Consider the following 24,707-nt stretch of genomic DNA (forward strand, 5'->3'; position numbering starts at 1 on the left):
CGACCCCCAACAATGTTGAAATAGATTTGCTGAAATAACAGTTACAGGACGGTAGCCTACATCATGTAAATTGTAGGAATCATATGAATCATGTAAATTGTATGAACAATAGCCGATAGAAATAGGCTACTCATTGTTGGATTTCTATTTGTAGGCGATAAAGAAGACCAAATATAATTTCAAATATTTTTCTTTATTTCAGTGGCAAAAAGTATTTGGTCAATTCTGAGTGCAAATCCACGGCGAGTAACACTATCCATGAAGACCCAAAATAAATTACAGATTGTGACAGGAAACGGTGACGTTAACTTAGGTATTTATCAGGGAATTAAAGTACATCAAACCGCAGTCTTAAAATTGTCTCCCGGCGTATAACTAAGCGAATTAATTTTTGTTCGAGATCGCTCGGCTGAACCAGGAAATGATATGCCGTGTCTGCCAATGCTATCAGGCTAAGAAAGTGGGGGCGGATCGGTTGAAACCAGAGTTTGGCATGGATAACCTGCTATCGAGCAGTTTAGTTTCGAGGAGTAAGTTACCATGGAAACTTACCAAAAGGTTTCGTTACCTCTCTTTCTGGAACGCGGAACTCGGAGTATGCCTCTTCTCAGGGTTAAACAACTCAAAGTTTTCATTAAACCCGCTACTTGGAATACCCCCCTGATGTAAAAGTTGTTCTTATGTATGTGTTTATTATTAGCGAAGCTCCAGCTGTGTCCGTTTGATACGGTTGTCAAGGTTACCAAAGTAAACGCTATTTCTTTTGGTAAAACTGAGCTTTTCTCATGTTTTCTAAATGTCCAAACTTTCATAATAAGAAATGTATATATAGCATGCTGTCTCTGTAATATCTTCATTTTGTTCAGAAACAATATTTGTCCTTACTTAGTATCGTTTGACTCAACTAGACTAGAGCTAGTATGTAGCAAGTATGTAGCATTCTTCTCCGTGCTGTACTCTATAGCCCAGCTGCTCGTACTGTACAGTTTAATGATTTATTTGTTTTATAGGACAATCTGTACATCAACATGCTTCTGTATTTATTTTGCAACATGTCACTGATACCAGGGGCGTGTCCAGACCTTTTTGATAGGGGTGGCACCAGGGGTGGCCCGCCTCTGACTGGGCAAATAGCCAATCATATATTGGGGTGGCCAATCAGACTTCAGGGGTGGCCCGTGCCACCCTACGCCACTCCCTGAACACGCCACTGACTGATACATTGTTATGTATTCTCTCCAGTTTTACGATCTAACACTTTCAATAAACCAACGATGTTGGAGGAACACGTTTTCGGTGGATTGTTTGAGGGAAGAGTTTAGCTGCCTGTCAAACTATACTCAGCACAGTATAGGGAGGACAGAATAGTAAAACAAAGACTTTCAGACAAGTGTTTCAAAGATCCAGTTGACAAGCAACCGCTACAGCTGACGGCTCTGAAGAAAGTTAACGACAAATGAAGCACCTCCACGCAGGTAACATCTATCATTATGGCAAAGAAAGAACCATCTGTGTACAACATAAGGTCTCACGTCTCAACGTCATCAAAGACTTCATCAACTAGTGCCGCAGCCGTCATGGCCTGCACTAAGGCGGAAGCAGCAAAAACAAGAGCTTTGTTTGCCAAAAAATTTATTAAAATGAAGCTAGAGAAAGTTAAAATAGAGGCTACGCTAGAAATGTTGAACATTGAGAAAGAAGCAGCTGCTGAAGTAGCAGAAGCAGAAACTCTAGAAGCAGCCGCAGACTTCGATAACGAGAGGCGCAGTTGCACTTCTGATCTTCATTTTAAACCTCATGATTCAACCTCATCTTATGTGCAATGCCTCCCTAAATCATATACCCAATCCATCCCAGAAATAGAAGCCATCTTCGATAAAGGTCTAATACAAGACACATCCTCCAACCCATCTCTTGTAAACAACAACATAACTTCACACCTCACCCCATGGAACAATATTCCAATCAGCCAGTCACCATCTGACAACATTCACATGCACAAATATGCAAATATGCCAGTACTCCATGCCACAGCATCCCTGCATGTAGGCAAACGACAAGGTGATAGTGAAAATAAGCACGCATCCAATGGACAATACCCTTCAGTTAGCCCTCGGTGTCACCATGAATGGTCATGTCATTCACAAGAAAGTCAGGGCATGACAGACTTTGTTAGGATCTTTGCGAGACGTGAATTAGTCTTTACGGGCCTCCTTGCATTCGACGATCGTCCTGAGAGTTACAGAGCCTGGCGATCCTCATTTCTAAATGCCATTTGGGGGCTAGATCTGTCACCTTCAGAAGAAATTGACCTACTTGCAAAGTGGCTCAGATCAGAGTCTTCTGATCACGTGAAACGTATAAGAGCAGTTGACGTAAACCAACCAGAAAGAGGCCTTAGATTGGTATGGAATAGGCTCGAGGAGTGTTACGGTTCTCCCGAGGTCATCGATAGTGTTCTATTCGAAGACTTGATGTCTTCCCCAAAATCTCCAAAAAGGATTACCCCAAAATGAGAGAGCTTGGTGACCTACTGATGGAGCTTCTCACTGCCAAGGCTGAAGTAGATCTCCCTGGTCTCACCATCTTAGACACGTGTAGAGGTATTGCCCCCATAGTCCTAAAGATACCCTACAATCTCCAAGAGAAGTGGATCTACCAGGGCTCAAAGTACAAGCAGCAGCACAATGCCCCTTTTCCCCCTTTCTCTTTTTTTTGTGGACTTTATCTGCAATGAAGCAAGAACCAGGAACGACCCTAGCTTTGACCTCAACATGTCTACTGTAGGTTCCCCTAAACCAGAGAAGCTTCCACCAAAGCACAACAATCAGAGAACATCTATTTCAGTCCATAAAACCTATGTGTCCCCCAGTGGATCATTCCACCCATCAAACACCCCAGCCAACATGAATGGAATACAGAGAACAAACAACGAGTATGTTAGACAATGCCCGCTGCACAAGAAACCTCACTCTCTCCAGAAGTGCCGTGGCTTTCGGATGAAACCCCTGGAGGAACGCAAAGCTATCTTAAGGGAAAATAGCATCTGTTTCAGGTGCTGTGCATCATCAACACATCTCGCAAAAGACTGTAAGATGGATGTACAATGAACAGAGTGTAATAGCGAAGGGCACACCACAGCTCTCCATCCTGGACCAGCCCCTTGGATTTCTACAGGTCATGCAACAGAGCATGGCGGGGAGAGAGACGGCAGTTTGTTAGCTGATGTTACGTCAAAATGCACTCAAGTCTGCAGCAGAGGTCTCAGTGACAAGTCATGTTCAAAGATCTGCCTCGTAAAGGTGTTTCCAGCTGGCAGCTAAGAGAAGTCTGTCAATGTTTATGTTATCCTAGATCAGGGGTCCCCAAACTTTTGTCTGCGAGGGCCAGATAATTTTCCTTTCTTTAATGTGGGGCCGGGACGGAACAGAAAACTACTTGGGCCGGAGTAACTACCAGTACTATTGTGGAGATGTTATTATGACTTTAAATGTATTTATTAGTGCTGCCAAACGATTACAATATTAAATCGCGATTAATCACATTAATGTAATGGTTAACTTGCGATTAATCACAACTAATCGAACATTTTTGTCTATTCTAAATGTCCCTTGATTCCTTTTTGTCCAATAATTTTTTCTCATTTTAATGCTTTTATCAACATGGAAAAGTGGATCGGATTGCTTGGTGCAAATGTTTTTTTTTAATTGAAAATAACATTGCAATCGCCTGGCTTTGACGAGGGGGCTGAGAATTCGCATCAGCTGTGTGCTTTGCCATCAAGTGGTATTTCAGACTGGACGTGCTGCGATGATAGCTCAGTTTACAACGACAAAACACACAGATCACTTTGCTATTGTCAATGGGACCATTTGGCAACTTTTTAACAGTAAACTTTGCATTCAGAATCTTATTGGCATCCATTTCGGCGTCTCGCGCTCGCCATCTAATCAAAGCGTAAAGTTAGCCAATACTCAAGCCCAAACAAGTGTGTGTGGCGTGCCTGTCGTTTTGTTTCCGGTGTAGCTAGATCCGGTGTTGTAGTTTTTCTAACGTCAGTAGTTGTTGCAACAGCATATGAAAAAGACTACAACAATTGCTGGGCCAAAAAGAACGTTAATCGCGCAAAAAAAAATTGACGCCGTTAAATTGGGTGTGCGTTAACGCCGTTAATAAGGCGTTAAACTGACAGTACTAGTATTTATAATGCTAGATTAGTTTATTACTATGTTATGCACCGTACATTCGTACATATCACAGCCTATTAAAAGAGCATTATTAATATTGTAAATAACTTTTTTCATATTCATTGCTATTGAAATCAAAACATCTACTTAATAAAAAAAATTATATATATGTTTTTTAAGACTGGCATTGTTCAGAGGGCCGGTCCAAATGCGTTGGCGGGCTGTATCTTTGAGGACCCCTCTCCTAGTCTTTGATTTCTTCCAAATAGAAGGCCCCAGCTCACCATACTCTCTCAAGACATGTGCTGGAGTAATTGAAACAGCTGGCAGGAGGGCCAACGGCTTCCAAATTGAGTCCTCCGATGGCCAGACGTGTCTTACTATGCCAACACTCATTGAATGTAATCAAATCCCAAATGATCGGTCTGAAATTCCAACTCGTGAGGCTGCTCTGTACCACACTCACCTGAGAAGCATAGCTCACCAGATTCCCGAGCCTGACCCAAAGGCTTCCATCATGCTTATCATTGGAAGAGACATGATACGGGTCCATAAAGTAAGGGAACAAATCAACGGCCCTCACGACTCTGCCTATGCCGAGAAACTTGACCTCGGATGGGTCATTGTAGGAACTGTATGCTTGGGAGGCGCTCACAAACCAACCACTGTAAACACCTACCTCACCCACACACTGGAAAATGGTCGTCCTTCCCTCTTTCAGCCCTGTCCCAATCGCTTCGTAATAAAGGAAAAACTTGACAGCGCTCGACAATCCCTCCACTGCGCACTGTGTAACAGTAACACATCTTCCTGCGACAACGAAGAAAGTCATTTGTTCACTTTCAGAGAACCAAGACACACAACATGTTAGCCCCCTCTATTGAAGATGATGCCTTCTTGCAAACCATGGAAAAAGGGTTCCATAAAGACGAAACAAACAGCTGGGTGGCTCCACTGATTTTTAAGACAAAAGACGCCGCCTACCTAACAACAGAGCACAGGCATGTCATTGCCTCTCCTCTCTCAGACGAAACTTCGATCGGAAACCAGAAATGAAAAATAATTTCCTGTCATTCATGGAGAAGATCTTCCTAAACAAACACGCCAAATTGGCACCCCCTCTAAAAGAAAATAAAGAGTCTTAGGCCGAATCCCAATACTCCCCCTTACCCCTTACCCTTCCCCTTAGTTTTGCGCGTTCCCGTGAGAGCTAGTGGTGTCCCAATACTCATTTGGAGCTAGGGGAAGGGCTAAGACTAAGGGGTATACACCCCTTAAAACCAAGTAAGATCGGGAGCTTACTTGAAACCTAGGGCTATGTGAAAACTGCGCGACCGGCAACCAAATCATCCAGAGAGTCTGATAAATGTTATATTATCGGCTTAATTAATTGATAAAAAATTATGACAGTCTTGTTTTGTGTTATATACAGTCATGAACATATATATTTGCAACCATTTTCCTAATTGAAACGTTTCTAAAAATCGCTAGTTTGGTACGTTAATGTTACAGTTCTGAATTGCACAACAGTCCCGCATTTCTTTGACTAGCATGTCTACAGTTCTAAGTAAACTCCATTAGCAGCGAATTTCGTCAGTGCATATATCTAATAATATATACATATATATTATGCAATATCAGTGCATAACGCTACTTGCTTTGGAGATATCGATACGTGCTAGATGACGTACCTGTAACCAAGTGGCGTCCCATTTCCTAGGGCTATGTAGCCCTTACCCCTTACTTTCGAGGGCCAAGGGAAGGGGTAAATTAAGGGGAAGGGGTAAGGGGAAGGGGGAGTATTGGGATTCGGCCTTAGTATCTTCCAACCTTTGGTGTATACCATCCAAAGAAGCCAGGGCAAATTCGGTTGGTATTTGACTCCAGTGCCCAGCACGAGGGAGTCTCATTGAATAATGTTCTCATGACAGGACCAGACCTTAACAACACCCTTCTAGGAGTGCTTATCCAGTTTCGCAAAGACACTATCGCCATTACAGAGGATCAACAAATGTCTGAACATTTGATAGGAACTTTCTAAGGTTCCTGTGGTTTGAAGATATCAACCTCAAAAAGGACATCAAGGAGTATAGCATGAGGGTCCACGTGTTTGGCAACAGCCCATCTCCAACTGTGGCCATATATGGCCTCAAAAGGTCTGCACAGGAAGGCGAAGCAGAATTTGTCTCAGACGTCCGCCAGTATGTCGAAAGGGACTTTTACGTAGACGACGGCCTGAAATCCTTACCCACAGTCGAGGCTGCTACCAGTTTACTTAAGAGAACCCTGAAGATGCTATCTGACTCAAACCTAAGGCATAAGATAAGATAGCTTCAAACAGCTAAGAGGTCATGAAGGCATTCCTTTCTGATGATCACGCTAATGAGCTCAAAGACCTGGACCTCGGCACCGACGCCCTTCCCATGCAGTGTAGCCTCGGCCTTAACTGGGACTTAAAGACAGACACGTTTACCTTCCGGGTCGAAGATGAAGAGAAAACCTTCACTCGCACAGGTGTTCTGTCTACAGTCATCAGCCTGTATGACCCCTTAGGCTTTGTCGCACCCGTGACCATCCAAGGTAAGGCCTTGCTACAGGAACTCACCATCTAACTGGGACGCTCCACTACCACTGGAAAAGAAGCAGATCTGGTATATGCGGAAAGACTCTCTCAAGGAACTCCAAAATATTCACATCTCAAGAACTTATGCTCCAATCTCATCGTCTCAAGCCAAGTTCAGAGAACTGTGCATCTTCTCAGGCGCATCTACTTAAGCCATAGGTAGCTTACCTCAGAACCACAGATGAGAAGGGAAAAGTCTACATTGGATTTGTGTTGGGAAAGGCAGAACTAGCACCACAACCTGAACTCACGATCCCTAGACTGGAGTTATGTGCAGCTGTGCTCGCAGCCGAGGTAGCTGAACTTATCAAATTAGAAATTGACATTGAGCCAAATTCCACTCGCTTCTATACAGACAGCAAAGTAGTTTTGGTCTACATTTACAATGGGTTCAAGTTCAAGTCTTTTATTGTCAGGTACACAGAACAACACAAGGTTAGACTGGGCACTGAAATTCTTAAGACAAAACAACGCAAGCACCTGGCATAACATAACAAATAGTACACAGAACATAATTTACATCTATGCTGAGCTTAAATAAGTGATACCTCCTAAATATACAGATAGCAATAAATAATCGACTATACTAACCCTAATACTAAAACTTCCTAAATTACAGATGACAATAAATAATACACTATACTTATCCTAAATCCACATAAAACCTATTTCAACCCTATGACCTATTCTAACCTAAGTGGAGTACAGTACAATAGTGCAATATTGCAGATCAGTGACTATGTCAATGACCATACAGGAGCCTAATGGCGAAGTACAGTGAGGTACAGTAGTGCAACGTGACTGATAGTGCAACCAGTAGCTGAAAGTAACAGTGTATAAGTGACTAGCATGCAGTAAATCAATGTCCATATCAGAGTCCATTCAGAAGCCTGATGGCCCTTGGGTAGAAACTGTTGTCCAGTCTGCGTGTGCGCGACCGGATGCTGAGGTAACGCCTGCCAGAAGGCAACGGGGTAAAGAGACTGAAGGATGGGTGGGAACAGTCTCTTAGAATCCTGCCGGTTTTCCTTAGGCAACGTGTGTGGTAGGTGTCCTGTAGGGCTGGGAGCTTCCTGCCGATGTTGAACTCAGAACGCAGAACGGACCACACTTCGTAGGGCCTTCGTAGGGAGTACACAGAACTCTTGGCTACTATCAGATGTTTATACGTATAACTAAACAGCCTTAAGGACTGAATGTCAGCAGAGAAAGACCACACAATAAAGAAACTGGAATCAGAGGGTAGAATTAGTATGGACAATATTTTAGAAATGAACAGAACAGATCATATGATGGGGTGTGAACATCTGTGGTATCAGTAGTGTTGTATGCTGGGTGTGTGATTGTTTGTGTGTGTAGGGGTGTTGAAGGTGCATAACAAAACAATAAGTTACGCAACAGAACCTAAATTAACTCTAACGGTCCATTAAGGTCAAATGGTAATAAAAAACAATATTAGTATACTGTATATACTATATCAGTGTTATTATAAGCTCACTACATGAGTAGTTTTTGCAGCAGCTCACTCTTTTCTGCAACACCGTCTATGATTTTCTCACTGTCCAGCATCCGCAAAACATCTGTCTGAGCAGACATCAACATAGCCTCCAGGTGCTGTTGAGAGAGTGAGCTCCTGAGCCTGTTTTGATGTATTTCAACGTCGAAAAGCTCCAAAAAGTACACTTAAGTGCATTACATTTAGGTGTACTAAGTATACTTTTTTGTACTTAAATTTCCACTATTGGTTAGTATACTCAAAGTGTATTTGATAAATATACTTTAAATAAATGTGCTAAATTGAAATACCCTATTTTTGTACTTCGTATATTAAAGTGTAACTTACAGTGTACCTTGTACCTTGGGTCTTATCTTGGCTCTGGGGCCCCTGGCTGCTGCTCCCAGCAGCAGAATCATCAATCTAGACAACATGAACATTGTTTATAATGTAATTGTTGTGTGTGTTACACGGTGATTTTAGCATAACCAGCTAGCTGGTTTTTTGACATAAGTTAGTAGAAATGATAAGATTGCCCTCTTTACAACTACCACAATGGATAGCTTTCTCATCGATTGTGAGCAAGTAAATACGATTGACATGTTAAAATAGATAATCTTCATGATAACATCAGCGCCAGCATGCTTATTTTATCAGATCCTAACAGTCTCAATTTTAGACATTTATCTAGCTAATGTTAGCTAGGCTAGCTTGTAGGGAACGTTACATCATCTGTGAAAAGCAAGCTAACTTTGGCCAAACAACTTACCATCGTATCAATGTCACCAGTCGGTGGCTTCCCAAATAAATGAGAGATTTTTAAACATTTTGATGCACCTTCCTCCAGATATCTTTTCCTTTTCTCCCTGAGCTTTTCAGCTCCACCTTTGCGTTTGGGTACCGACATGCTCTCACTCTCAAAAACAACTTTGTCTGCTCGCGAGCCGAGTGACGGCTCGCTCCAACTATTTTCGATATTACAGAGCTTGAACACGTATAGCGTATCATATATTTACATTTACATTTAGTCATTTAGCAGACGCTCTTATCCAGAGCGACTTACAGTAAGTACAGGGACATTCCCCCCGAGGCCAGTAGGGTAAAGTGCCTTGCCCAAGGACACAACGTAATTTGGCTCAGCCGGGAATTGAACTGGCGACCTTCAGATTACTAGCCCGATTCCCCACCGCTCAGCCACCTGACTCCCTGATATATCAAGTTGTCAAGGCAACACGTTATACGTGTTCAAGCTGTGATATATGGAAACTAGTTGGAGGTGCCAGCGATCATGTCAGAGGGAGGGCCGGTTGGGGATGGAAATGGGCCATTATTTTGGACCATCCGAACCCCGTCGGCCCACCGGGGATCCCCCGGTATCCCCGATGGCCAGTCCGGCCCTGGCGAGGAGCAGACGAATGATTTGACTAGCCGCTCGAAGCACTCCATGATGACAGAGCTCAGTGCTATTGGGCGATAGTCGTTCAAACATGTGACCTTGGTGTTCTTGGGCACAGGGATAATGGTGGTCCTCTTGAAGCAGGTGGGGAGTACAGACAGGGAGAGGGAGAGGTTGAAGATATCACTGAAGACCCCTGCCAGCTGGTCAGCGCAACCCCTGAGGGCCCTACCTGATATGCCGTCTGGGCCAGGTGCCTTGCGATGGTTGATCTTCTTAAAGCACAGCCTCACCTCGGCTTCAGTTAGTGTGGGCACACCACTGACTTGGCCTTCAGGTAGCTCCACTGCAGGGGGGTCACTGTCCCTCTCAAAGCGAGCATAGAAGGAATTCAGCTCATCTGGCAGTAGGACAGAGGACTGGGTCTCATTGTAGCCTCTCCCTTTGTAGTCAGTAATGGCTTTAAGTCCACTCCACATGCGCCTGGGGTCAGAGCCATGGTAGCTGGACTCCACCTTGGTCCTGTAAGCTCTTTTCGCAGTGTTGATGGCCTTCAGAAGGTCGTATCTGGCCTTCCTGTACTCATCAGGGTCCCCAGAGTTAAAGGCGACAGTGCGGGCTCTCAGCTTGGCCCGGACCGCGGCATCAACCCATGGCTTCTGATTTGGGAAAGACCGGACAACCTTCTTGGGGACGTCATCAATGCAGTGCTGGATGTAGCTGGAAACAGTGTCTGAGTATCCGTTACTGTCCCCATCTGCTGCCTCCTTGAACATCAGCCAGTCAGTGGTGTCAAAGCAGTCCATGAGGGTCACCACACACTCGTCACTACGTAGGTGAACTGACCTCTCAACCGTTCCCGACCTGTTTAAGCTTTTGTTCATATGCGGGGAAAGAAGAATGGAGGTGTGATCAGCCTTCCCAAAAGCAGGGTGGGGGAGGGGTTTGTAACTGCCCTTGAATGCTGTATAACAGTGGTCAAGGATCTGGTCTCCACGTGTGAAGAAGTCAATGTGCTGATAGTACCTGGGCAGGACTTTCTTCATGTTAGCTCTGTTGAAATCACCAACAACAATGAAGGCTGCCTCTGGGTGCACATTTTCCAGACCATTGATAATCCCATACAGTTCATCCAAAGCAGAGGCCTTGTCTGCCTGGGGGGGGGGGGGTGTAGACTGCACTAATGATGACCGCAATGAATTCCCGAGGTAGATAGAAGGGTCTGATTTTTACAGTTAGCAGCTCAAGGACCGGAGTGCAGTGAGATGCTAGTACCGCTACATCGTAGCCCAGAGAGAGTTAACCATAACACAGACCCCTCCGCGCCTGCACTTCCCTGAATCAGCTGTTCTGTGTTGGCGGTATATGGTGAATCCCAACGGTGTAACCGCTGCGTCGGAGATCTCCGGAGACAGCCAGGTTTCGACGAACGCCAGTACACAGCAGTTCCTGATGTCCCGTTGGAATTTGAAGCAGGTTTGAAGCACAGTTCGAACAAGAACTCCAGCACGCCGGCCTCGTTTCTTATTCCTCCGTCTCGCAGGTAAACAGAGCGGCGGAACAACAAAGGGCCAGCTGCAGTCCGAGCTCGCACTCCGAAAAGTGGAATTAAAGTTCGTAAAATAATCCTTGCCAAGTGACAACTTAATGTCCAGAAGTGTCTGCCGGTCGTACTGAATAAATGACAATATAACATTGACAAAACAAGTAACGAACACTAAAATGACAAACAAAAAGCCAGGTTTTTGCGGAGCTCTCGTCGGCGCAGCCATCTCTAGGCGTACCGGATGTGGTTTCCTCACTATTACAATGAGACTAAAGGATTCTATGTCTACGTCAACAACAGAGTCCAGTGGATACGGAGGTCTACCATCCCTGACCAGTGGCATTACGTGCCCTCTCACCCCAATCCAGCAGACCACGCTACAAGAGCCGTTCCCGCAGCTCATCTGAGCGACACCATGTGGCTCACTGGACCTACTTTCTTGTCCAAGCCTGACAGTAGCCCCCAGACAGGAGGCTTTGAACTGGTTGAACCTGCTATAGACACGGAAATCCATCCCGAAGTAAGCAAAACCACAATCTCAGCATGTCATCTCAGCTCACAGCACTTCGAGACATTTTCTAGCTGGAAGTCCCTCATCCCTGCTATAGCCCATCTGATCCACGTAACTCAAGGCTACAAGAAACCACAGCTTGCAAGCAAAGGTGTTTGCAGAGGCTGGCATTACTGTCAGGAGTCGTACTCTGTCCAGGAACTCTCTCAGGCCAAAGAAGTGGTATTCAAAGCTGTGCAGGAAGATGAGTACCGGAGAGAGCTCAAGTGCATATCTGAAGGAAAGGAAATCGCCAAATACAGCTGTCTCAGGAAGCTAGACCCTTTCATAGACGACAAAAATATACTGAGAGTTGGAGGACGGATCGCTGAATATAAACTTGAAAAGGACATAAAAAACCCGCTTGTCATTCCAGCCCACTGCCATACAGTGACTCTCCTCATCCGCCACCACCACGAAGAGACCCATTATCAAGGACGTCTCTTCATTGGAGGAGCTATACGGGCGACAGGCCTGTGGATAACAGGAGTGCGGAGACGTATAAACAGCCTCATCTACAAGTGTGTCATATGTCGCAAACTTCGTGGCACACCGCTGTCCCAAAAGATGGCCAACCTACCTTCAGATCGACTGAACCCCCCTTTACTAATGTTGGTCTTGACGTGTTCGGCCCCTGGTCCATAGTCACACGCCGTACAAGAGGCGGAGTTTCAAATAGCAAGCGATGGGCTGTCATGTTCACCTGTATGAGTATCAGGGCCATCCATATTGAAGTAATTGACTTTCTCGATACTTAAAAGTTTTATCAATGCTCTCCAAAGGTTCATGTCCATTCGAGGTCCCATCAAACATATCCGTTCTGATCGAGGCACTAACTTTCTTGGAGCTTGCAAAGAGCTAAAAGTCCCTTCAAACATCAACTGTTGCCAAGTGCAGAAATACCTTTCAGAACAAGGCTGCACCTGGTCCTTCAACCCACCTCACTCCTCTCATATGGGTGGGGCCTGGGAAAGGATGATTGGTCTTGCTAGACGTATCCTGGATGCTATGTTCCAGAGTTTAGGTTCCACAAGGCTCAGTCACGACTCTCACTACCTTCATGGCCGAAGTAGCAGCCATCATAAATGAAAGACCTCTAACCTCCGTGTCTACCGACTCTGCAGACCCACTGTTACTTACTCCCTCCACTCTACTCACACAGAAAGTAGACACACACATAGCTCCTGCTGGGGACTTTGACACAAACCTTTTCTGGGACAAATGGAGAAAGCAGTTTCTTCCCACACTGCAGACACGCAGTAAATGGACTTCAGACCAGCCAAATACTCAGCCTGGCAGTGTTGTCCTTATGAGAGACTGTTCGACCAAATGGAACGAATGGCCACTTGGACTTGTAACACAAGTGTTCCCAAGTAAAGACATAAAAGTCCGCAAAGCAGAAATCAAGGTCTCCAAAGGAGATGGAACTAAGTTGTTCCTCAGACCCGTTACTGAACGGGTCCTTCTTTTTCCACCTGAAGACTATGGTAGCAAGTAGTAGTTTTCAAGTTTCTAAGTAGTAGTGGTATTTATTTCTACCAGACGAGGAGTGTTATGTTTTGAGTTTGTTGCTGTTATGTTTTGAGTTTGTTGCTGGTGCGGGTGCCATGGTGACGTCATTGCCTGCAAGCGTTTCACGTCTTGTTACATTGTTTCATGTTTCAGTTGACGCAGCTTCTGTATCATAATTGTTCATGCCTACATAGTTTGTGGTTCATCAATGGTTTTTGCCCTCTTTGATAACATCTTTGTTAAGATATTGTGGTTTTGAAATGTTGAGGTTTCACCCAAGATAAATATCTGATGTAAAAGTTGTTCTTATGTATGTGTTTAATATTACCAAAGCTCCAGCTGTGTCCTTTTGATACGGTTGTCAAGGTTACCAAAGTAAACATTATTTCTTTAGGAAAACTGAGCTTTTCTCATGTTTTCTAAATGTCCAAACTTTCATAATAAGAAATGTATATATAGCATGCTGTCTCTGTAATATCCTCATTTTGTTCAGAAACAATACTTGTCCTTACTTAGTATCGTTTGACTCAACTAGACTAGAGCTAGTATGTAGCAAGTATGTAGCATTCTACCCCATGCTGTACTGTATAGCCCAGCTGCTCGTACTGTACTGTACAGTTTAATTATTTATTTGTTTTATAAGCCAATCTGTACATCAACATGCTTCTGTATTTATTTTGCAACATGTCACTGATACATTGTTATGTATTCTCTCCAGTTTTACCTTCTAACACTTTCAATAAACCAACGATGTTGGAGGAACACGTCTCTGGTGGATTGTTTGTGGGAAGAGTTTAGCTGCCTGTCAAACTATACTCAGCACAGTATGGGGAGGACAGAACATTGTGAAAATGGTTCGTGAAAACAACACTATCACACTTCGACAGATACAAACCAGGATCCTATTGCCCCGCTAGGACTCTAAGATTTCAAGATGCCGGCTATCTGGTAATACCCAAAGTTAAGAAAAAAACAGCTGGAGGTAAGGCGTTCTCATATAGAGCACCTCTTCTCTGGAACAAATTACCCATCTCAATTAAGGAGGCTGATACTGTTTTGACATTTAAAACTAAATTAAAAACTTTCTTGTTTAGTCAATTCTATGACTGTTAAAAGGAAGTATGTGTGTACTTTCTATGTAAACCTGGGGTGTGTGCTTGCCTATGTGTGTATCACATGTCACTTTTAAATTGTAATTATAGCTTATGTTTACATTGCCCATCTAGATGTTACAAATAAAGTAAACCGGTTACTGTATCTCGTTACTATTATAGTTTTTATTACTAGTTGGAGACAACGGGGGACTGGTTGTTTCATCCTTAATCGTATAAGTATAACCTATTTTAGAGTTATTTCCCCTGGAACAGATTTCATGTTCCAACCGAGGGGGGCTGTCGCTGTTTTGGTGTGTGGGGCTGCATCAAATACCCTTTTTAGCTCTGTTAAATTGCTGCACTAGTCCACACTTGACCGGTGGGGATCTCATTCTATTATGACTGTAACTGTTAGCTGCTCCTGGCATTCTCTAATCCCTGCTCTCCTCTCTGTCCCCCCCACACATTCCCTGTGGTGTGGGGGGTTGGACCTGTCAGGACCTGCTTGGTCGTCGGTCTGCCAACGTCTGACCAGGTCGTCACCCGGAATCCAGTCTCCATGACGGCCAACAGCGAGTTTCCCGGTCCTATCCAACGTCTATAAAGGCGAACAATGGGTTTTGGTGTTTCAAAACCCATTAACACTGTATGATTATGTTTAGCTTGTGTTCTGCTCCTCTTTCCTACCAACCGTCTCTGGAGGAGGGGATCCCTCTCTGAATTGCTCCTCCCAAGGTTTCTTCAATTTTTTTCTTCCGTTGGGAGTTTTTCTGGGAGTTTTTCCTTGTCTTCCTTGAGGGTTTAGGTTGGTTGAGGGGCAGTTCTATGGGCGCATGTGAAGCCCTCTGTGACATGCTTGCGTGTAAAAAGGGCTATACTAATACATTTGATTTAATCCTGGCTGACCATGCCACATTCAGAAACATCCAGACAGTCATGCTTTCTACACTGGACCGTGTTTCTCCGCAGAAATGCCATGCGGATGAAACGTGTATAGTGTCCTATTCGACTGGAACACAGACCACATCAAGGAGTTACGGCAAGAGTTTGTGCTTCTAAGTCCCATACATTCAGCACTGACACATATGTATTGTACCTGTAATGTAATATTGTTCCTTTTCTACAGTGTCTCCCTGTACCCCACTGTGTTGACCCATCTGTGTCCATACTATAACTTGCATTATCATGCTGTTTGTTACAGTGGATCCAGGAGCATGACACAACAAAGTTCTAAATATTTCCGACGCTTCCACCAGAGTGAGTTATTTTTGCAAAACGGAAGCTAGCTAGCTTTAGCAAAAAACGTATATATTCAGCTGTGGAGGCACACGTTTTGTGTGTGCAGTTTTGAAAAAGCCGTTATTGTTTTGAGAAACGTGTGTTAACAATTGTGAAAAACTGTTACACAAGTTTCTCAAAACAATAACGGCTTTCTCAAAACTGCACACACAAAACTGAAAACCTCACATACAAAATGCTAAACCTGACACTCCCTTTGCGAGATGACTCTGCCATCAAATCTCTTTCCTGTTCACAAAATGCAACTTGTGTTCTCATTTGGTACACAGCCATATTTTCAAATGACACACACATACCATTCATAACAGTACACACAATAAGCATTTGCTGCACACTACCAAGCATTCACAGCACAAATAGAAAACTCTCGAAATGGAACACACCATATGAATGACAATAACCCTGGAGAATGAGCCATTTCTCCTTTTGTAAAATGACTCAGTGTAAGCCAACTTTTTTCATAATCAAACATAAAACAGCACACAAATATGCAGGAAATTTCAATTTTTTGTTAAACTTTTTAAACAATACACAACTGTCAATGGGCCTGCTCAACCTCCCCCCCCCCCCCTCCCGCTCACAAAAATGAGTTAGGCATCACGCCTCTGGTTCCTGTCTGGCCAGAGGGCCTCATCCACATCACAGGCGATGTTCTCCCTGTCCAAGCAGCGTTGGAAAAAACGCAGCGAGTGGCGCATGAGGCCCTGACAGGCCTCAACACTCACGTCTCCACAAGCCTCCTCCATGGCCTGGAGCAGTGGGACCCGGCCCTGTGGGTCCCGTTCATACACCTTCCACCTCCAAGCTGAAAAGAACTCCTCGATGGGATTCAGGAAAGGAGAATAAGGTGGAAGGTATAGAACTGTAAAATGTGGGTGGTTCTGGAACCACTCATGCACTTGAGCAGCCCGGTGGAAGCTCACATTGTCCCAGATCACAATGTGATTTATCAGCTGTGTGTCATGTATCTGGCCAGGTGGTACCAGCAGGTCATGCAGGCCATCCAGGAATGCAATAAGACGGGCAGTGTTATAGGCCCCTAGGTGGGCATGACGGTGCAGGATCCCATGGTGGTTCATTGCAACACACACTGTTATGTTGCCACCACGCTGGCCGGGGACCTCAACAATGGCCCGCTGACCAATCACATTTCTGCACCGGCGCCTCCTCTTCACGAGGTTGATTCCTACTTCATCAATAAAGATATATTCAAACAGCTCATTGGCCGTGTCATGCTCCTGGATCCGCTCAAACAGACAGCATGATAATGCAATTTATAGTATGGACACAGAGAGGTCAACACCGTGGGCTACAGTGAGACACTGTAGAAAAGGAACAATATTGGATTACAGGCACAATACATGCATGTGTCCTGAATGTATGGGACTTATAAGCACAAACTCTCGCCGTAACTCCTTTATGCGGTCTGAATTCCAGTCAAATGGGACCCTGTACACCTGTTTCATCCCTATTGAATTTCTTTGTAGAACACGGTCCAGAGTGGAGAGACTGGCGGTCTGGATGTCTCTGAATTGGGTATGGTCAGCCAGGATCCTGGTTTGGATCTGTCGCAGTGTGATCAGGTTGTTTTTGCGAACCATATTCACAATTTCTGTCTCCTGTTCAGCCGTGAAAATGCTGGCCTCCACGGTGCAGTTCTCTTTCAGTCCTGCACACTACAAATACTGTGAGCACACTGTATTCCAGTGTCAAAGTATCAAAGTTTTTCAGACCAAGGACCACTTGGCCAATAAATAAAAACTTGCGGACCATCTAACTAAATAGTAAGCTATATCCCCGGAACAACAGGCCTCCAGACCTGGCACCATACTATTGTTAGCGGCACATGATTTTCTAACGGATAATGTAGGCTTTTCCGCTAATTATAATTTCCGCTAAGAAAAAAATACAAGTTTTGAGACTGCTTAATGATCCGAGAGTTAATCAAGCACGGAGCCAGACGTTGTAAATATTTTAGCCCAAACCTAGGACATATGGGTTTGATGTGAGGCAGATAGGGATTTCCACACAAAATGTTTGGCCATTATTTGAGCGCAAAATAGTTTTGGGAGATTTATGTAAAATAAACAGCCGTTTTTCAATTGGTAAAAGCTTTTCTAGCGATGCCATCACTCCGGCCCTGCTCCATCCATCCTCCCTGACGCGTATCGTTACACGTCAGGGAATCGGTAGCCTATCTGAGAAAATCTGTAGCCTATCTGAGATTTCTTTTTAGAAAAGACGGGCTATGGACCCAACCAACTCTATTTGGGAGGGGAGAACTCCCTCACATGGTACAACCAGACAGGCTCTGGTACAACCCATGCAGAGGCTGCAATGTCAGAATGCGGAACGTGTGTAGCCCATTTCACAGTTTTTTCCAATTGCTTACACACGTTTTGCAAAATTTGGCTCATTGTGTCAAAACTCTACACACAAGCAAATAAGACACAACACTGGGAAATAAACTATTCGCATGTATGTCAAATTGAAACTCTGCTATCAAAACCTAACAATCCTTTGTCAAAATGTCACTCTGATGACAAAATGATACCCACTTGCATCATATGAATGCACTTTCAGATCAGCAGCAACACACTAGTCTACTTTATATAAAAAACGGCAGTCTTTGTTTTTATTCATTTCCATAGAGGGCATGTTTTCACAACAACCAAAAAAATTAAATACTGAATTCAAAATCATTACTTTAGTATATTTTACAGTAAATTCAGTTAAATCAAAACTAAAACAAACAATATACTACTGTAAACACAATTGTGCGCAAGTGGGCTTATGGATCCTGCCGTCTGTTGGGGTCTGGCCACAGGATCTCATCAACATCACAAGCAATGTCTTCTCTCGCTAAGCATTGGGGAAAATATCCCCTTGTGTGGCGAATCCATCCCTGGATTGACCTCACCTCACTGTCTCCGCAGGCCTGTTCCATTGCCTGCAGAAGAGGCATACGGGCATGTGGTTGGCGGTCATATACGCGCCATCTCCAAGCGGAAAATAATTCCTCTATAGGATTTAGAAATGGCGAGTAAGGGGGCAAGTACAGAACTTCAAATTGATCATGGTTGGTGAACCAGTTCTGGACCAGAGCAGCCCGATGGAAACTAACATTATCCCAGACAACAATAAACCTGGGCTGCTCTGGTCCATCCTGTACAACTGCATCATGAAGTGCATCTAGAAATGTGATTATGTGTTGCGCATTATAGGGACCCAGTTTGGCATGGCAGTAGCCCTCGAAGACTTAGGGCAGCACACGGTGATGATTCCCCCGCGCTGCCCCGGGACGTGCATAATTGCCCTTTAACCAATTATATTATGTCCCCGTCGTCTGTTTTTGCTAAGGTTGAATCCAGCCTCGTCAATGTAAATACATTCATGCGGCTGGGCAGCTCCATCCATGTCCAAGATTCTCTGTAACAAAAAATACATATTGTGGATGGCTTTACTCAAAGCACACTTACTAAAATTGACTACATATACAGAACCGACCCACCCCCCCACCACAAAGGTACCTGAATATCTATGTGGTACTAATCCAGTGGTACATATTCGTCTGTTACTGGACTGCACCCATTCTTTATTGTATATGTAAAGGACTGAAACACTTACCTACATATTCATGTCGACGTTCTTTGACCCTGACACTGTTCCTCTCAAATGGGACCCTGTACAGTTGCTTCATGGTCATGTTGTGCTTTACCAAGATCCGTCTGATAGTTGTAATGCTTACTCGATTTATGTTGTTGAATGCTTGTCCATCTGCAAGTATTTGTTGCTGTAGCTGGTGGAGACGGATTGCATTGTTTGCTCTGACTAGGTTCACTATGGCAAGTTCCTGCTGTTGGGTGAACAGGCGTTGGCGTCCACCCCCATTCTGTAGAAAAATTTAACCACAAATTGTTCTTGTTTCCTTCTTTTTTACAGTACTGTATATACTGAACTTTACTGTATTTACCATACCCAGTACTGAAACATCTCAACACGTTATCACGGTATGTTTCACAAAACTACCACTTTTGTTGAAAAAGGAGCATTAGCCACCCTGGAATACAATACATGTGATACAGAAACGTGATATGGTACAGTACTGTTAATACTCTAGATGCAGTCTGAGTAGAGTAGAGAGTTGAAGACATACCTGTTTTCCAGTCGGAATGTCCTTCCCTGCTCCATGTTTCCCTGCTCCAACACACCTGATTCAAATCAGTTGGAACAGGGAAACATCTAAAACATGCAGGACAGGTGGTCCCTGAGGACAGGTTTGGGAACCACTGAGCTAGAGTCTAGCTCATCTGTATGATTACCTGACGGGTAATCAACATTGACCTGACAGGCATGGTTGATGTTTGTCTATACCATAGACATACCGATCCCTGTGCAGTTCGACCCTCAATTACACAATTGCTCAAACCATTTCACCAAGGACGTGTTTGAAAACCTGGGACAATGTAAAGGAGGATTTGCTATGAGGCTGTTGCTGAAAAGAGGTGCGTTCCGACCTTATGTTCATCACAACCGCAAGCTGTAGTATGATTTTGTCGGTAACAGTTATTAGCAATGCTAACGTATCCTGTATCTAGCACCTGCCTTTAAGCCTGACGTTATCATACTCATAATTCTAGTCAGAATATGAGTCTGAGAACTCTCCGTTGGGCTTTGACTACGGGGCCTGTTTCAAACGAGCCTGGAAAACAAATGCCTCTTCGCTCAATTGGATAGATCCACAACCAATCAGAGCAACAGAGTATGTGACGTATGTTAAGCGCCGCATAGTTGTTGTCAACAGAACTAAACTGAGAGGCAGCTAAATCTTTACTGACTAAACTGCAAGCAGACTTGAAGTATGCTTGAAGAATGAATACAAACGATTTTTGCCTGTGTTGTAAAATTAATTTAAGGGCAGGGGGAGTACTTGTTCACACGGTCAACCTTTTTGAGCGAAACAATAAAGGGCAATGCATATAAGAACAAGTTCTCCGTTTAGGATTACAACTCCACAAAAGAAAAGGAGAAACCACAATGGCCACTGGGTTTTCATTGTGTCCCATCTTCTTCGTGACCATCGGGGCCAGCTGATAAATTAAACTTTTACCGAATCACGTAGGAAGGACGGCAAAAACATATTTTCCATCGACAAATGCCTTGATTGCGTCTCTCTGTTCCTCTTTCAAAATTAATGCGCTGTCGATGTCTTCTAAAACAGACTCGATGGCAGAATCATAACATCCCAGATCTCCAGCGGTAGCCATGTTTGTTCAAAACGAATTCAACTTAAGCGCTCTTTTGTGTCGTGGGTGATTACGTTACTGTTGATCATCTGTCCATCATCGTATAAAGCCCGCCCTGGCAATTTCATTGGTTCGCCCAGATTCTGGTTTTCTGTAGTTGGTCCCCAGTACGAGACCCTCCAGACCCAACTTCCCGACCAAATATTTTTTGGGGCGGGGAGAAGTTGGGCTGGCAGCCAGGCTACCTGCCTTTCTCCTTCTCTATCTAGACAGGCGTTAGCAATAGGCTAGACTGCTCTTCGCTTTCTGGCTATTTTTCGGAAGCTTTCCTTCTAATACCGACTACAGCTAGAGTTATTTGCTAAGTAAGGTATGTTGATGTGTTTAGAAACAGCATTCTACATATGCTAGATACAGGAGACGTTAGCTTTGCTAATATGCTAACTGTTAGCAACAAAATCATACTTACAGCTTGCGTTTGTGAAGAGCATACGGTTGGAACAGCACCTCTTTTCAGCAACAGCGGCTTGGCAAATGCTTCTTTAAATTGTCCAAGGTTTTCATTCAAACTGTCTTTGGTGAAATGGTTCGAGCAAATAAATAAATGAGTGTCGAACTGGGATTTTCTCATAGACAAACATCAGCCATGCCCGTCGAGTGTTTGCTTCCGTGGGAAGACTATGGCTGTGTCTACTACCGCGCACTTGTGCACTTCGAGCACTGACTTTCAGTGCTTAGGGCGGTTCACTCACAAAACCAGAAGAATTCAGTGCACTGAAAGTACCCGGATGGCGCACTGCAAACGGCCCAAAAAAACTGTGTACAACGATGGACACTACTCGCCCTAAACGGGCGCCATTTTGGATACGTAACGGAAAAGGAGGAGCCCTTTCGGCAGCTTTTTCCACTTGAGTGGAGAAGCGCGTTCATTTTGGCAGGTTTTGCGGGTGTGGCGAGCAGATTTGCGTCCGTCACTTCCACCAAGTGTTTAACGTAAGTGTTCCATTTGAGACAGCACTTATCAGCGACGGAGTGCACTGAATATGTAAGTGCACTGTTTTGCAGGGCACTGTAATGCAGTGTACTTCATAAAGTGTGCGGTAGTAGACACAGCTTATGACTGTCAGCATTCCCTGTACAGACTGGACAACCGTGGTCCATTTTCAATATCCTTAGAAAAACGTGGGAAAACTTTCTTCTTTCAATTCCCGTGGAAGTAGGCAAAAAAAAGCACTTTGAGGGTCTCTTCTTGAAGCATTGTTTCTCATATGAGCTGGTTGTCATAGTGTCACACACCAACACTACCACCAGTTTGTTACTATTTTGACTAAATTAAAAAATTTCTGCAGATTCATGTAGGAGTTATGAGGAGTATAGATCACACCCTTAAACCTGCGAGAGGCAAGTCCCTGCCTCTTGATGTTAAACCTAATTGTTCCTCTGAGCAACTCTTACAAGCTACTGTAAAGAAACTGAATGATTTTAATCAAGACATGGAAGATGGTCCCTATGTTTTGTTGTATCCTGATGCTACGGAAACCAAAAACATCCCAGGAATGACAATACCATTCACAATTCAGCAATATAAGGAGGCAGTTGGAAAGCCTTACCAACGGATAACACCATACATTTGCACACTGGAAGACTTCTCAAACAATGGTTTGTGATTCTAATAAAAATTATTACTAAACAAGACAAGCTTATTACAACTGATATTTATATCCATACCTATCATCGTTTTTAAAGGTTATAGTGGAAATTGTTCAAGCTCAGATGACCGTGAGGTCCATGCAAGGCCGTAGCCATGGAGTCAACATTGGGGGGGGACGAATGACATTTTTTATGATAATTTCGGACAGCGTGCGTGGTTGCCTGTCGGAGCGTAGCACATTTAAATTTTTATATCAATATATTGGGGGGGACATTTTGAACAGATTTGAATATTGGGGGGATGTTTCCCCCCAATATGTATTATGATTACGACCTTGATCCATGTAAATTTGAACCCTGGAAGTGCACTTTCTGACACCTTGGTTAGTGCACCTTACGGACTACCTTTTATTGTTTGTCTCTTAAAGTGTAATATAATTTATTTTATAAAATTGGTAATTTGTGTATTGTATACAGGTGTGGGACAGTCCGAATGAAGCAAGCACTCCAACCAGGCACAGCGTAGAATATACGGTTATGTTGTCAACATAACATGTTTTAGGGAGTCAGATGGCTGAGCGGTGAGGGAGTCGGGCTAGTAATCAGAAGGTTGCTGGATCGATTCTCCGCCGTGCCTAATGACGTTGTGTCCTTGGGCAAGGCACTTCACCCTACTTGCCTCGGGGGGAATGTCCCTGTACTTACTGTAAGTCGCTCTGGATAAGAGCGTCTGCTAAATGACTAAATGTAACTGTAGTGCACAAGTAACACAACACACTGTGTATACAATAATTTGTTGTCATTTCAATGTGCTTGGTCATTTCAGACCCATTGACCTCTCTGAACCCTTTTTGGACCAAGTAAGTTAATTTTTAAATGTATACCCTTTAGGTATAATGTGTTAATATGAAGCAAAAGTATGATCTGTCCTATGGTGTTAAATCACTGACTGGAAAACAAATGTAATGCTATGTTTGAGCTGCTCAACAAATGGTAGGTAATCATATTAACAACTGTAATATTTCTGCTAAAACTAGGAAAGAGGAAAAACCACAGTGCATGAAAGGCAGAAAGCATCCCCATTTAAACAGAACTTCTACAGGTGCCCTTGTTTTGTCTGAACCTAATGTTTTTCTAAGCAATATCCATTCCACAAGACGATGGAACATTTAGATTAAACTAAATGATTCTGTCATTGCAGCAACTACACAAATGTGTATGAACCAATTGTAATTGACAGTGATTCGGAGTCTGAGGAGTGCAAGGAATATATTTAAGAGGAAAGGTACAAATTGACCATTCTCAATCTTTTTTGTACTTTCATTTAGTAACTCTAAGTCTTAGTTTCATTACAATGAACAATTACTGTTTCATCATTATTAGTTTGACTTAATCTACTACATCTTGATTGTTTTACAGCACAGATGGATTGACCACTGCAAACATTGTGTCAAATCTCTCATCAAATATCACAAAAACGTCTTTCAGCAGATTCAACCTAAATCGAGCTAATGTTTGGGACGGAGCGGTCCGGTGTTTAAAACGTGCTTCATACGACCCATCTAATGAAATGGTCGTAAAATTCACAAATGACGAGGGGCAAACAGAAGAAGGAGTGGACACTGGTGGTTCCAGACGTGAATTTCTAACCCTTTTAATGGAGTGTTTAAGGAGCCGAATAATCTTTGATGGAAATATTTACGGATAGTAAATATCTTACCTTTGATAATGCAGGTAACTAATGGTACTCAATTCCAAAATTCAAATGCCTTAATTAAAACTAGGTTAATGATCCATAGCTTAGTAGTGTAAAATGCTGCCTTGCAGCACAACTGCGTCACAGTGGCCAGGGTTTGTACCTTGGGCATGGCATTGTGACGATACCCAGAGGTCTAGCGTGAGGAGGTACAAATTGGCGCATGCACTTCACTGGGATGGGGACTTGGGTACCTTGCCACATTGCTTGTAGTGAATCCAGGTATGTGTCTGTGAGTTTATTCATGTAAGTATAGGCAGTGAATGTGTAAACCCCTAATATAAATTATTAGTACTACTTTAAAGTATTCAAACATGTTTTAAATATCTGTATTTTTGGTGAATCATTTTGTT

At 43.6% G+C, this 24,707-nt stretch overlaps 1 long non-coding RNA gene across 1 annotated transcript; it reads left to right on the top strand.

Annotated features, from left to right (window-relative positions):
• The first annotated feature begins 23,637 nt into the window (after positions 1 to 23,637).
• On the top strand, positions 23,638 to 24,263 carry LOC124483642. The gene is made up of 3 exons (XR_006957881.1): positions 23,638 to 23,700; positions 23,800 to 23,883; positions 24,018 to 24,263. It is a non-coding gene; the product is annotated as an uncharacterized LOC124483642 (long non-coding RNA).
• The last annotated feature ends 444 nt before the right edge of the window (positions 24,264 to 24,707 follow it).

This window comes from Hypomesus transpacificus, chromosome 2, assembly GCF_021917145.1.
Source record: "Hypomesus transpacificus isolate Combined female chromosome 2, fHypTra1, whole genome shotgun sequence".
Classification (NCBI taxonomy): Eukaryota; Metazoa; Chordata; class Actinopteri; order Osmeriformes; family Osmeridae; genus Hypomesus; species Hypomesus transpacificus.